Below are 12,436 nucleotides of genomic sequence, written 5' to 3'. Positions count from 1 at the left end.
GCTGGGACTTCATCAAACCTGGTGGTGCTGTGCAGCCCTGATGGCCTCTCTTATTCTCCTATAATGGCCTGTCCTCCTTTACTAGTTTAAGTCATTCTGCTGGGAACAGCTGTCTTTCCCTGTCTGTATGTCCACCTGGGGGCCCAGCCTTTGCTGTGGTGTCTAGAGGCTGTTAGAATAGACATCACCATAATAGGGGGGTCTTAATTTGAGGAACAATCCTGTGGCAGCAAAGACTAGCTCTTATTCAGGCTTTTACCAAACAGGTGGAAAATACACCTCTGAATGGTCTGTGAACATAGTGCTTAGCTTTAAATAAATGTTAATGCTGCTAATAACTAAATATCATTGCCCTGAGCCAGCAGGTTTTGATACAGTTCTGTGTATTCCTTACAGTTATTTGCCCCCTAGTTGTGCTTGTTTTCTTTTGAAGAATAATTAAGATTTAATGGCATATTTTCACAGGTTTTTTTCTGCTTGCTTTCTTGCTGCCTACTGTGCTGATTGCTTGTGTCTGATCCTGGTCATTACGAGAACTGTACAGTAATTGCCTATCTGGTGACTCTTTAATGAAGGTCCCCAGAGAGACGAGAAGCTGTTCTTTTGAAGTTCATCATGTTTGCTGTTGGCCTTCTAGTTTAATCTATACATTCAGGACACCTTATTCAATTATTGGAAACTCCTTTTTTTCTAAGGATATAGACACCTTGTAAACAAGGTCCTTTATCTCTGCTAACAACATGCCTTACCTCTGATAAATCAAAGCATTTTACACACCAGACACACTTTTCATCTTTGAAAAGCCAGGATGTTTCAGAAAAAGAAAACCAAAACATTCTGGTACAAACAGGTGTTTTGAATCAGGGAATTACCTTCAAAATGCAGCATTTCCAACATCTGAAATTCAGCAACATATTGTAACACAAAGCTCTGTTCATCAACACACATTTTCTAATTCTCAGAAGTTGTTTTCTTCTCTTTTGAACTGAGCTTTATAAGAGAAATAATTATATTTTAGAATTTTCTGTGAAAGTTTGAAATTGCTTTAAAAATGGCCATAATATTTGGCAGCAAGCCAACCAAAAGCTTCCACCTATTTGTTTCTATTCATCTAACCTGCTCTTGCAGACAGACAGATAATTCATAACTTCCCCTTTATCCCTCCCTTAGTCCACTGCTACCCAAGAGTGCTACCTCCTCTCTAATGCTCATCTCTGACTCCCTGCACTCATACACCCCACCAACAACAACCTAAGCTGTTTCCAAAGCATCTCACCAGTTACCTGATGAATGGATTTTTGAGAGACCTACCCACGTTCCACCAGAAACTTATCAAAATGTTTTGCAGCACGTCCCGGTTTTGACAAATGAACCTGCCAGGGCAAAGACTGTTCCAACCAAACATTCCCTTGACTGTAGCACTGAAAATACTCGGCTTCAGTTCAGACAATTAGATTTTTGTTTATTTGGTGGATGGCAGTACGCAAAGGCGGAGGGTAGTGTTTTGCCAGGAGTGAAGGGCACACCAAAGGTGATTAACTGCTTCGTTTTTATTATCCGTGTCTTCTACTCAATTGTTTGTCTGTGGTTGTGGTAGCTATCAACCTGCATGGGGGTGCCACTGTTTGTATTCACAAGACTGCTTTGTTTTCTCATTTTGTCTAAAATAGCTGAGTGCAGAAGGAAGTCTCCAGGATGAGGGCTATGAAAGCAAGGAGCTCTTACTGCCAAAAAACACAAACATGTGCTCTAGAGCTCTCAGTCACTAGGAGTCTCACCTCTACATGAGGACTTGAAAGATCCATACATGTCTAAGGAGAACATCAGGAAAAGAGGGATCCCTTCTGATTTGAGGTTTGACAGCAGTGGTAAACAAGTATGACAAGACTACTGTAAAGTGAAGCAATCAGGCTGGCAGAAGTTCAAGACAAGTTTTGCATAAAATAAATTATAAACAGACACAGATAGGGAGAACTTAACAGCTCCACAACAAATTTAGTTAGCCCAAAACACTTGATGACGATACTACAGCCTCTCAGGGACCTGTGCTATTACCTGTTTGCATAGAGCCTGACATTTTGCAGAGCACCAGTTCTAACAGTTTTCATCAGCATAACACAAGAAATCTCATCTTAAAATTCAAGCAACAGTTCTGTTTTGTGCATACTTGTTGCTATCCAGAATATTCCAATCTACAAGAAAGAGAACTCTGAATCTTTTCTTCATACTTGTGCAAGAAATCATGAGAATCACAGCAGTAAATAATCAGAAATAATCAGAAAATAATCACTAAAATGTAACACCCCTTGGCATGGCAATTATGTGGCACAGAGGACCTGGTAGATCAAAACAAGGTCCACATAACCACATCACTGGCTGAAAGCAAAAAGCAGCACTTAGTAGGTGTGGCTGGAATTCGGTTGTCACTAAATGACTGTCATGCGTATCTTTAGTTGCACGCAGTGAGTTTGGGTTCCACTCATTTAACCAAGTTTCACTGTATAATCTTTCTCACTCTGAAGTGTTGTGGAATACATAATTTCATAGCTCCTGCAATGCAGTCACCAAACAAAAGATCCCCAGGGCAAGCGGATGGTAATGCCAGTGTATTCCTGGTCCTGTGGCTTTGAATGAAGATGCATGATCAATATTTCTGCAACTGTGAACCTGCCTTCAAAATACATTAAAAAAATGACTGTTGGTTGTGAAAAATCCATGCTGCTCAAGATTTGATACTGTTTGTTACATGAGACATCAAAACACATATCTAAGGCATATCGTTAAATAAATACTTTGCTCAAATCAAACTAGTAACAAATCTTGTGCCTGTACATTAGTGTATACAACAAAATAGTGAGAAAATGGTTATGCTTCTTTCAGAAAAGTTTAGCTACAGAAGATTTATTTGCCACATGCAATTGCACTGTACTATACATTTTTGTAGACCATTTCAGTGGCAAGTTGATGGAATTATTTATTGATGCTTTACATATTGACATAATAATTTGTTCTTTTAAACCATTTGTATTTTAACAAACCCTCACTCACATGTTTTCCTGACCTCTTTATTTACCTTTGATGTGAAATGATTGAGGAATGTTTGGAGTTTTACTTAACAGCCGATTAAAATAAGCACTACTTGAAAGACAGAATTACTGGGGCATCAGGAATCCATTAAATGAGCTGTAAAAATCCTGTGGAGTGTAATATATGCATGTGATTAAGCGCTCTCCACTGATTGGCTTTTCTTTCCTACTTTCTATTATAAAGGCATTAGGAAAGTTGCATCAATTAAGACACTAGGGTTGAAATACAAAAGTACTCTGTTTTTCAGGGAAAGCACAAATAGAGGACAATGTGAAATCTCTATCTCACTTGGTATGAATTCCTCATGAAAGAAATCCAACGACTTGCACAAATTTTCTTGAAATTCTTTTCAAACAGCCATTGAACCAACATCCCCTAGAACAGCCACCCATTAGTCATATAAAAATTCAGTGTTAAGGTTTGCTGAGGAGATTCTTGCACCTTGTTTTATTTATCAGTTCACTTAGAGTAGTCATTACCACTACACTTTCCAACAGAGGCTACAAATGCTTTTTGAATAAATAAACTCATTCAGATTTGACAGTTAAACTGCCCAAACTCAAGTAAATTTTCTCTGCCGCTTCTAGAGAAGAATGAATTATAGTTTGTGAATCTTTTAATGAAACACATACAGTAATCCTGAGCTTTAGAATGGAAATTATATTCACAGTGTTAAAGAGGCACAGTTAATTAACATCAAAACCTGTTGCAACTGAATCTTATCTTTTTAGGGTAAAAACACTTTTAAAATATTATATAACTGTTTGCACCATTTGTACTTTTGTTTCTTTATTTGTCAGTGGATTTAATAGTTTGCAAAGATCAAATATTTTCAGCTAAGTCTCAGCACTAGTCTCTAGTCTAACAAAAGATCTTAAGACTCACATTTCCTTTGTTACCCAGTTTCCTTTGAAATATTTCTAAAGGATTTACCACAGAGCTATCTGGACAAGTCATTTATTCTATTTTGTTATTCTATAACAACAGGAAATGCTCATAGTCACTAACAAAATGTATAATCTCACAGTCACAATTAATGATAATGTGTGTGTTGCGGTGTTTGTCTTTTACAATCCTTTATTTTGCTCTTTTGAATTTTAGTGGTTTGGGGCTTTTTTAAGTGCTACATTACTCCACACCTACCACCACTTTGAAAAAAAAACACAAAAAAGGAGGGCAAATATTTTATTTTTCAGCTATAAGTTTTATCCATTCTAAGCAGGATCTGAGAACCATTGATGTATTCACCCTCTGCAATAAGAATTGAAGAAGGTGTAATGGCAAAAAAAAAGAAGGAGCTGCCAGTGGTACTGTGAATAGCAGACAGAGACAACATGTAGCAATCAGCTATATTTTTTTATATGCTTAAGAACCTTATACCCAGAACTGCCTAGAGAAGAAGAGAAAAGTGAAAGCGGGTTTTTTTGTTTATTTTTACATCAGGTGATGCCTGGCAGCTGAACTCAGTTACTTCATGTCTCAGAATAAAGAGATTATAAAGAGATGGTCTTTAGTTTTTGAAATAGTTCTATTTTAGGGTCCTCCTTCTCGGAGTCAGAATACTGACTAGTCAGTACACACATTAGGCCAGCACCATTACCTCCTTTTTGTTTTTTAAACATAGAAATAACTTGGCTGTTTCAAGAGAACTTCCCAAATTGCATCAGCACTGTATGCTTCTAGGAACCCAAATGGTTCCCCAGGAGGCTCCTGCATCAAAGAACCTTCCTTTACTAAAGAAGCCCATACTATCATGACAGAATGTCACAGCTTTTGTTCTAGACAGATCTGGACTTTATCTAATAACACACTCCCTGACAACAGTGGGAAGCAGGTAAAGGACTTGGATCACAGCATCCTCATTGGAAAAGCTGAGCAAAGGTACAAGAGGCCAGGGACTCAAGCCGTGGATGCAGCTCCTCACAGAGGACATTCCGCTGCCTTTAGCTCTTTACTTGATAAGAGTTTATGGGATCTGACCCCTCATTTGTGAATGTGTGCACAGCTTATTGGAAACACAAAGCACTCTCTAAATGGAAAGTGTCATCATAATTAATATTAATCAGAACCTAAATTGTCTATCTTGTTTTTAATATTATAAATTTTATTATGATCTAGAAGATCTTATTACTGCAGTAAAACAGAAGAGTAATTCAAAGAATTTCTGAAGGCAGCAGTGTAACACTCTTGATGGTAGAGTGCACATTGTTAAGCAGCTCAAAGGGATTAGTATGGGGGACTATAACAACCTTAACTTGCTTTACAGTCTGATTTTTCCTTCCAGACATCAAATAGAAACATGGAAAAAGAAGCCATTTGCCCGTCTTTTGTAGGTCAAGAGGACCAAACAGGAGTGGGATATCCTCTGTGATGCAAAACTGCTCCTTGTAACTCGTTTTCCCTTACATAAAGCAAGCAGGGAAACACAAGTTGAGTCATCCCTCACCCTACAGAAACCCTCACCCTTTCTCTTTTCCACTTGAAAATTACACACAGGACTGAACAGCTTTAAATAAAGATGAGCTTTTGCACTTTTTCATACTCTAGGATGGCGCGCAAAGTGAGGAATACAGTGAGGCTGTCTGTTAATTCTGCAATTTTAACATCTCACAAATATCATCACCCACTCCAGCCACAGCTCCTTCTGCTCTGCTTCCTTTTGTAGCCTTGTATTCACTTTGTACTCAACAAAAACAAGTTGGTAGTAAAACACCATTATTCACATAAAATGTAGGCCTCCACCACTAATTTTTTGAATGTATCACATTGAAGAGGAACTTTTTATCAAATATTTGATAAATAAAACAGTTCAATAAAAAATAGCGACTAGCCAATTTTGACCTGACATTTCTTGAATATTTTGCAATGTTAAGCAAGCTTCAGGGTTACTGATTTCTTCTGGATTCACATATTATTATTTTTCAGGGTAAAATTAACATCATATTAACAGGAGCTGAAACTCAAATAGTCTTGTGTGGAGAGACTTACCAGTTATTGTGGAAAAGTTGAGGGATTTGTAACTTGTGTTTGCAGTCACATGTCAATCATTCCTTCGCTGTTCTCCATCAAACATGGCACAGGCAAACCACAGCTCTGCCAAAGTAAGAAATCCACATTCTCACACACCTGCTGACTCTCTTGGCCTCTGCTAGCTGAAAGCTTTTAGCAGCCGTTTTGCCCAGCTGAACTTCACCTGCACAGAAAAGATGTCACACAGCAAGGTAATACCAGATGCAACAAGGGACAACAGTTACCTGGTCACCTTCTCATCCTGTGTCTGCCTCTTCCTCCAAAAGGGATGTGTCAGCCTTTTGACTACAAACACAAACTTGACAGGAAGTTTGTCCAGTAAACAAACATAAACTCCCAAAGAGATTTCAAGCTAAGTTAACCTCTTTTATATTAAATCACAGAATGCTGAAGAAATGTAAAAGCAGCTTTAATTGAGAGACATTTGATGACAGCAAACTAATGGTTTCACTAGGAGCACTTTAGAGATATCTGTTTGCTACGAATGAAAGTATCTTCATCTCATTCATACTTACAGTATTCTGCATCTAACAAAACTGACATTAAGTAGATTTAAAAGAAAAACAAACAAACAAGTACACAAACCAACAAACTCAAACACACACCATTTTTATGGCTAATGAACAGTAGCCATTTACTGACAGTGATATCATTAAAGCACTAACACAATCTAAATTAATAGATATTGCAATTAAGATTAAGTAACAAGAGGGCTAAAAACTGTTCCTTGTGGCTTCTCATTGAAACACAGAACAAAAAAAACAGCAGCAAATCATTTAGAAATGACACATGATGGTTATGGTATGAGATTTTGTAGATTAGGAAGTTTTATTTGCTGAGATTGCAGTTAAACTATGCTATGAAAACATTAAAATTCAAATATTTGTACAAATATACAACTGAGGATTTCTTATATTAAACAGTATACAGCCTTGCAGCAACAAGTTAAACTTGGGTTAAAATAAAATGTCATTGAAAGACAATGAGATTGCAATATGAACAGAATTACTGTAGCCATTACTGAGCACGTTTTGAACACAGGGCAAATAAGGGGTCAGATAATACTAGGAAGAGGGAATTAAATTCAGTGGCAGCATGGCAGAGCTTGCACTGGCATCAGACACAGTCATTGCACAGCAAAACGTTATTTGTAAAGAAAACTGGTGCCATATAAAGAATGTACTAAAGAACTAGATGAAAGTATTTAACCAGATCCACAGCTGTCATTCCTAAAATGAGGTTTTAGAAGATAAAATCTATTCATAGTCACAGTCCTTATATCTATTTCTTATTCAAAAATATTTCCCTCCTGCTACAAAATTCAGTTTACAGGAAAAAGACATGAACTAAAAAAGAGAGGTTGTTAAAAAAAGGCTGCATGATTTCTTTGGTTTCATGATGTGCCCTGATGCCTTTAGTATTTTGACATGAAGAGATGCTGTTTTGATATCTGAGCCAAAATACAATTTGTCCAAAGAAGATGGAATGTGACACAGCCCTATCCGTGCTTCACTGTGAGCTCTCCTAAGGATAATGAGTGCTCTTATGTTGGAGTTGCTATAACATCAAAAGGCATGTGTTTCTCAGGTTAGAATCAAATGGAAGTGAAACTACTGTTGATGGTTTGGTCCAGTTTGCCATTTTCCTGTTCCAATATGAAATTATTTTATGTTCAGATCCTAAGGGTAACATCAAGAGGAAGATTTGTTATCTATTCATACACTACATAGATGTTTAATGAGCACTTGATGATTCATCTAGAGTACAAAATTTCAGCTGAGAGCCTGGTGGTATTCTTCAAGCCCATTTTGCAGTCAGACAGCCCCCACTCTTCTATAAAGCATTTTTTTACTCTGTGGAAAACAAGGCCTTGGAGGCAAGTCAGCAGATACACAATGGCATATTGAATTTACTGGCTTTATCTTCAACAACATGGCAGAAATATTTCAGTGATGCAAGATCTAATCTATAAATAACTCGAAAACGCGGTGAAAGACTGTGCCAACAGATTGTTGAAATCCCCAGTGGTTTGAATGGGAGTTTACTGGAGAGAACTCCTGAAGGGTTGTAGTTTCAAGCAGAACTGAGCCAAATAAAAATAAAAACAAGGAATCTAAAATGTCACTGCGTAAAGGAACCATCTGATTCTGCAAGGGAACAACACTCTGTCACTGTTTGGCATTTTACGATTTCAAATGTTTTAATTTCTTTAAAACAGTTCATTTGCCCCTCTTTTCTTTGTCCTGGTCTCCCTTTTTAAAATACTTGTGCTTCAAGCCAGGACTGGGGAAATACCGACATGGTACCAAAGAGCAGCCCAAAATGAATACAGCCAAATGAGCCATGAGAGCACAAAATTCCCCATTCTCCTCCCCCATCTGTTTGCTGGTCATGATTTCCTAACTTCTTCTCCCGTTGCTCTGCTTTGCCTGGCAGCTGCTGCAAAAACCTTCACCCTAGCCAAAAGTCAGAAATAAGAGGTTCTTTTCAGTGCCGCTGCTCCTCAGAGCCCAGCACGGGAGGGTAGGAGCTGCAGAGCTGGTACCAGCTGCAGCCTGGCCGTCCTGGCAGCGACACCCTCCTAAACCTGGGGCTGTGCTGGGGAGCAGGACACAGCGGGGTTACACACACCTCTGAATGCTGCTCACTAGGGAGAGAAACTTCAGAGGAAATACGTTTTCCCCAGATTAACACTTTATAGCAAGAGAAGCTAAACCAACCGCTTCAACTACATAGAAGCCAAACAAGCTGTGTTTATAAATATACAGGAGTGAATTACATCTCAGCTACTACTGCATTCGAAAAAAGTATTCAAAACAGCAGCTATTGGATAACAGGTTAAACTTGTCATCTTCCTCTCCTTTCTGTGACTCTGCAGTGACGTTAGGAGAAATAGAAACTACTCACACCGCATTCAATTTAAATTGTACTGACTTCAAACATTTGAGTCAAAATTCTGATGTGAGGCTTATTTCTATTAGGGGAACAGGTGAGGTCAATCAGCAGATTAGATTTAAAAAAATGAAGTTTAGAAAAAATTCAAGATGATAAAGCTGTTTTCTAGCTCCCTGGTATCAACATCTTCCCCAAGATCCAGTTCTGTCCTGGTTTAGATGCCCTTAGAGACAGAGTCTTTTCCCTCCTTCCCTCTTCCCTATGCACTGGTCCTTCTGATCTTTGAAGAAAGTTCAATTCAGGCAGGGAAATCCTGTCCTCTTAAGATGTACTCAGACTTTCACATCAATTAAACTAATTGGCACCAAGTGCAACACATACCTTAATTGTAACTGCAAACAATCTGTGATTATATCAAATCCTTTCTGTAAAGGAGAGTGTTACATTACTTCCAAAGGTCAAAGAATCCAAATAAATAACTTCACACCAATAATCTTGTCTGTTTTAAAAATATACCTTACTGTTTTTATTTTGTAACCACTATCTGTTCCTTTTCACCAATCTGCACCTTTAGTAAGGTCTTGCTTCAATCAGCTCCTGTTTCCACGTATTTTCTTATATTAAATATTAGAATTCTAACATGCACAGGGAATCCAGAAATATTTAATGATCCTCTTTTTCATATTTCAGTTGAAAGACTGACAGCTAAAATGAGCTGATCAATATCACCCCAACATGAGCCAATTGTGAAGTGCTGTTTCCAATGTGAGAGCCAGGCAGGGCTGCGCCAGAAACACGGATTTGTAGGACACAATTAAAATAGCATCCATTTTGATTTGGTTTTAAGTAGTAAGTGATAGGAGGAGTGAACGTGTTCACTGATGATACCACCAGGAGGAGCCTTTTGGGAGACTCAGCTGGAGACACATCTGCTCCATGCACATCTGGCTGCCTCAGTCTCCAAGAGGCTCAGCGCTGTGAACTCATTTCTGTGTGTACAAAAGCAAAACAGACAGACAAACAGCACTCAATGGAAAATGTCAGAATTTCCACTTTGACACTTCATTCCACAATGCTCCCCCTTACACCTTTTCTGACATTTTTAGATGAGCAGGTTTCAATCAGTACTGAGGAACATCTAATGTGAAAGAAAACATAAAAAATTTTTACTATATCTAAGCGGTTCACGGGACAATCCTCTCTCAATTAATATGACATTCTATATTAGGTGAACACTTACTTACAAGGATTGTTAATTGAAAGAACATTACCCACAGCATGAACAGTTATTACCATTTCTGAGTTCTACCTTCTTTTAAGCATATTTTTCTTACTGTGCCATTGCAATGAAGATTAGCTAAAAATGTGTTTCAAATAACTAGGAGATTGCAATCTCTTCAGCTATTCCTTAGTTTAGCAAGCATCAATACAAAATTAAACAAAATTACCATAATTATTTTGAAATTATTATACAAAAAATGTCATCGGAGCCCTGAACTTTCTAGAGTTTTAAAAAGAAAAGTAAGAAGGAAATAACTTGGAAAGAGAATGCCCAGAGATACTGTGTGGAAGATCCAAGCATAAAAAGGAGGAAATTTGATTATTTTCCTTGCTCTCATGCAAAAGTAATCTCTGCTGGGCAGACAAGCAAATACCCAATTTCTGTCCCCAGTAGCCAGGATAAAGGATACGGCCACAGGAAAGCAAATACAGCTTCAACATCCCTGACAACCATAGGGTATAGATAAAAAGTATAACTATAACTCAGAGAGAATTAGAATAAATGTGGAAAGGTTAGAGGGCAGTGTGAAATCACACTGATAACCTACCTAACTCTTCTTTTCCAGGAATGCAATTTGAATTTGAAGGATTTTTGTCGGTGGTATTTACTGGTCTTGGGTTTGTTTACTGTGTGTTTTTCATAGGTTTTTTAATATTAAAAACATGCACATGTATATAGATAAGAATTTAAATGATGAGCAACAATGCAACAGGAGCAGCAATGAATGAGATCCGATTATAAATGATGTCAGGTATTCGAGTGATGTTTTCACTGTAATTAACAGATGATAGTGGAAGAAAAACAGGTTGCAGAAATTGAGAGATTTTACACAATGAAGTTCAAGCAATTTAGATTTGTTCTTGTTAAAGGACTCTCTCCTTCCATTGTTTGCCATTTTGAATTTAATCTTTTTTCCTGTCCCTGGAGTTTTGCCATTCGTTTTCCTTACAGGATCTTTATAGGCTCAGTTTCTGCAGTAGTAGTATTTCATCAGTATTTCTCCATAGGGAAACTTTTTCTTTTTTTCTTTTTCTTTTTTTTTTTCTTCTATATAGAATATTAGGAGGCTACTGGTAAAATATAGTGGCTCTAGTACAACATCACAATGAAATTGCCAAATGCTCTATCACTAGAGATATTTAAAACTTGACAGTACAAAACCTAAGAGAATAGGTAAAAGAACCTGTATCATGAGGGATTCCACAAGACCAAATACCTAACAGTCCATCTTGTTTCTCTGATCTCTATATCCCCTCTTGTCTGAAAATATGTAGCATATGTCAGTAACTTGTGTTTCTCTGCAATCATCTTCTGTGAACAAGAATAATTTCTTCTCCCTGTTTCATATGCAGCCCTTTCCTGGTATTCATGTCTGAAAACAGAGTTTGTATATCCTCCAGGGAAAGTTTATTGCAGTGAGGCAGCTACAATGAACAGAAATGTCAAGTCTTAATGACAAGAAAGCAGTTTACTCAAAAGATACTGATCTTGGTATATAGTAGTGTATGCACAGCTTAGATTATAGGAATTCAACCCTGAAGCAAAGAGGCTCTTAAAGACCCCAGAACTGTGGTTGCTTGAAAAGGCCAACTATTGAGTGTGTGCTTCTCATTTTTTTCAGCTTTTCAGGCTTGTATTTTCTGGGATTTTTAATTAAAAGATAATAGCAGAAGATCTTTGGGCTTAAAATTAAATTCTCAGACTTGTCTGGTTTCTCCAGTAGTCTCTAGCCCTTCCCTTCAAATATCTCACAACTGTCAGTGAAAGAAACCAACCTACTTGACACAAATAGTGAAACATCCTTCTTTCTTTCCCTCTTTTCTCTTTCAGAAAGATAGCAGGATGTCAGATCTGAAGAGAAATTAATGCATTTCCACCATGGAGGGGATGGGGACAGAAATGCCCTGGAGAACTCACAACCTCTGTTCATTGTGGTCTTTATCCTGTGACACAACACAACAGAGGATTTAATTGGTTTATCAGCACCAAGCTGCTGCTTGCTAAGCCCCCCACCCCATAGAGGGGCAGAGCCACCATGGAAGCCACTACAGCAGCACCTGGGGTTCCTGTGTCCCCATAATGGGATGCTCCAGCCCTTGGGACAGGGCTGCCTTCACCGGCCATGCTCCTGCTCTCTCTGTT

This window comes from Columba livia, chromosome 15 (genome assembly GCF_036013475.1).
Source record: "Columba livia isolate bColLiv1 breed racing homer chromosome 15, bColLiv1.pat.W.v2, whole genome shotgun sequence".
In the NCBI taxonomy this organism is placed as follows: domain Eukaryota; kingdom Metazoa; phylum Chordata; class Aves; order Columbiformes; family Columbidae; genus Columba; species Columba livia.
This window is presented reverse-complemented; position numbering follows the sequence as displayed.